Raw genomic sequence first — 2500 nt, forward strand, 5'->3', positions numbered from 1 at the left:
CAACATAATTTAATATGGGGGAGCAGTTAAACAGTTTATTAGGAACAATCAAAGCTGACTTTCAAACTAATTTTATTTTTGCATTATTACTCCAGTCACACAATCCTTAAGAAATCCTTTTAACAATCTGAATTTGTAAAAAATAAAAAATAAAAACTTTTATTGTTATCATTATTATTAATGTTGAAAATAGCTGAGAATATTTTTCATGTTTTTTAGGGTGGTAAATTAAAAGAACACCATTTTTTGTTACATTTGTTACAGTTACATGTATTTGTTACATTTATATTATTTACATCAAGCTTTTGAGTGGTATAGTTTTGTATATTGTTATTGAAACTTCATAATATTTAACTTAATTATACATTTAGTCAAGAATTATAGTTTGGAAAAAGTCTAACTATTAAAATGTTTAGACGTTATGTGAAAACTAGTAAAAGTATATAAATAAATATAAAGAGACTTACTCATGTTTATGATCTCTGCTGAATAAAGTGCTTCATTCTTTATTTTCTGAGGAAATCCATTTCTCAAATCCTCAACCACGTCACATCTTTTTGGGGTGAATTATGTGTTATTCCTCTCATCGCGAAGCAAACAGTAAAATAAAAGCACTTGAACAACAGTCTGGCTGCTTTTTCTTCTGTGTGGGCGTATTCAAGCCGCGCTTCAGTTTGAATCTGAATAGAGCGTTCAGCGCGGGGGCGTGGTCACATTAGATATAATGAAGGGAGACGTGAAAAAAGGACATCGCCTTGTTTTCATATGGATTACTTTATCACAGAATATTTGTTTTCGGCAGCACTTGTTTAGTTTAAAAGTAGAAATGTCAAGCTTTCTATAGATATCTCTCTCATGTCTCTTCGTTGAGTATTCACAGAGTTAGAGGTTCATTTTAATGACGTGTTTGTAAATAAAGATCAGCGCAGACAAAGCCTGCAGACAGCACATCTTGTTTGTTATCTTTATTTTATAAGTGCACAAAGTTTTGTTGTTATTATTTTCTGTATCCAAAAAAGGAAACCCTTTATTGGGTTACAGTCAGCTTGCTGACTGAGCTGGGTTGTTTGCAAGTAGGTCAGGCAGCAGTGTTGCACACAAACTGAGCAGAAGCTGGTCTTTTCTTGTAGTCGTGGCCGAGTGGTTAAGGCGATGGACTAGAAATCCATTGGGGTCTCCCCGCGCAGGTTCGAATCCTGCCGACTACGCTGTTTGCTGAAGGCCACGAGGAAAAGAGTCCATGAATTTTTCAAGGTCCTCCCACTGATTTGCGAAATGTCCTGTCCCTCTTCGATGGACCAACACGCCGCTGGTGCTTCTGGTATTCGGGCTCAAGGGGTTAACTTGGGTGAGCCAGTGGCACGCTGTGATCGTATAGTGGTTAGTACTCTGCGTTGTGGCCGCAGCAACCCCGGTTCGAATCCGGGTCAGGGCAACACTCTGGCGTTGAGTGTACGGGAAGGTTTACATTTTTTTACCACCTCATCTTTCTTCTCTATTTTGTTTTTGACGCTTGGCCTGTGCAGGGAGCCACCAGCCAAGGGGGCAGGCAGCCTACTGCTAGACGTAGTCGTGGCCGAGAGGTTAAGGCGATGGACTTGAAATCCATTGGGGTCTCCCCGCGCAGGTTCGAACCCTGCCGACTACGGGAGGGCTTTGCAGTGTTGCTTTAGCTTTCTGTGATGGTAATTGTGCCTTCTGTGGTCCTTTGTCCTAACTGCTTCTAGCTTTCATCCCGTGACACCTGCGTCTCTTCTGGGCAGCTTGTTGTAAAACTGCTGTTATATAAAAGGTGAGATGCTAGTACTCGACAAGAGCCCGGATAGCTCAGTCGGTAGAGCATCAGACTTTTAATCTGAGGGTCCAGGGTTCAAGTCCCTGTTCGGGCGAAGGTCTTTCTTTGGCCTCACCTTGCTATCACTACGGTCCATCTCTTCTGCTGACTCTGTGCTGGAACGGTGTTCCTTCCTGCTCCCGGTGATCAGGGGATCTCCCTTGTGGTTAGTGACAAACGAACAATGTTAAATGAACAAGGCCAAAAAATACATAAAGAACAATGGTGCCTGGGATTTTTGAGAACCGGAGCTTGTAGCCTAGAATTTTTCTTTGTAAATTATGTGAAAATCATCTTGTTTGCTCACTTACAGAAAACAATACATTGATTTAAATTTTCTAAGACACTTTTTGTTGGTAAAAGTCATATGCGAGTAGGCGTCAACTATCATGATTTACACCTGAGAAGACAAAGCCCTGCATAATGAGCTGCATAAAGAGCCGCTCAGTCAGCTGTTGTCACTGAGAGGGAGGTGTTACAAGAAAGAACGTGAGAACAAAATAAATGTATATAATTTTAAGTTTGGAGTTTATTTAGAATATATTTAATTATCCCACAACATAATTTAATATGGGGGAGCAGTTAAACAGTTTATTAGGAACAATCAAAGCTGACTTTCAAACTAATTTTATTTTTGCATTATTACTCCAGTCACACAATCCTTAA

The 2500-nt window shown here is 39.8% G+C and overlaps 3 non-coding genes across 3 annotated transcripts; all 3 read left to right on the plus strand.

Moving 5' to 3' along the window:
- The first annotated feature begins 1126 nt into the window (after positions 1 to 1126).
- On the plus strand, positions 1127 to 1208 carry trnas-aga (transfer RNA serine (anticodon AGA)). The gene has a single exon. It is a non-coding gene; the product is annotated as a tRNA-Ser (tRNA).
- A 358-nt stretch (positions 1209 to 1566) lies between these two features.
- Positions 1567 to 1648, plus strand: trnas-uga (transfer RNA serine (anticodon UGA)). The gene has a single exon. It is a non-coding gene; the product is annotated as a tRNA-Ser (tRNA).
- Positions 1649 to 1816: 168 nt separating this feature from the next.
- On the plus strand, positions 1817 to 1889 carry trnak-uuu (transfer RNA lysine (anticodon UUU)). The gene has a single exon. It is a non-coding gene; the product is annotated as a tRNA-Lys (tRNA).
- The last annotated feature ends 611 nt before the right edge of the window (positions 1890 to 2500 follow it).

This window comes from Carassius gibelio, chromosome A20, assembly GCF_023724105.1.
Source record: "Carassius gibelio isolate Cgi1373 ecotype wild population from Czech Republic chromosome A20, carGib1.2-hapl.c, whole genome shotgun sequence".
NCBI classification, from domain to species: Eukaryota; Metazoa; Chordata; class Actinopteri; order Cypriniformes; family Cyprinidae; genus Carassius; species Carassius gibelio.